The sequence below is a fragment of the Nanorana parkeri genome, unplaced genomic scaffold, assembly GCF_000935625.1.
Source record: "Nanorana parkeri isolate BGI_ZX_2015 unplaced genomic scaffold, ASM93562v1 scaffold307, whole genome shotgun sequence".
NCBI lineage: Eukaryota > Metazoa > Chordata > Amphibia > Anura > Dicroglossidae > Nanorana > Nanorana parkeri.
Genome location: NW_017306575.1, coordinates 721,049 through 721,645, shown reverse-complemented (window position 1 = coordinate 721,645; position 597 = coordinate 721,049).

Here is a 597-nt window from a genome sequence, read left to right as displayed (position 1 = left end):
TCAGTAACATGATTGGGTATAAAAAGAGCATCTTACAGAGTCAGAATGTCTCAGAAGTAAAGGTTACCCAATTTGCGTCTAAAAATTGTCGAAGAATTTCAGAATAATGTTCCTCGATAAAAAATTGCAAAGACGTTAAATATATCATCATCTACAGTACATAAAATCATCAAAATACTCTAGAGCAGTGGTTCTCAACTCGTGGGTCGCGACACCCTCTGCAGTGGGTCGCGGCGTCATGTCTGAATAGACCGGCCTGAGACTGAATATAGAGGGGGAATTTGTGGTTCAGCCTGTGGAACCTCATGTCAAACTGTCCCCTCTCTCCCGGCCTCTCAGATAAAGTGGTATGGCTCGGGGAGAGAGGGGACTATTTCCTCACTTTCGGGCCGGCGCAATAATATCAGGAGCCGCGGCTCCCGACAATTAAGTTATAGTTCCGGCCTGCACTGGAAAGTACAGCAGATATCAATCCGCCGCTGTATCTACTGTACTCTCCAGTCCAGATAGTTCAGTCGGCTGGAATCAGAGAAAGGTAGGCAGGCAGATAGGGAGATGTGCACTGTGGCAGGACAGGGGACACTGATGGATATTATG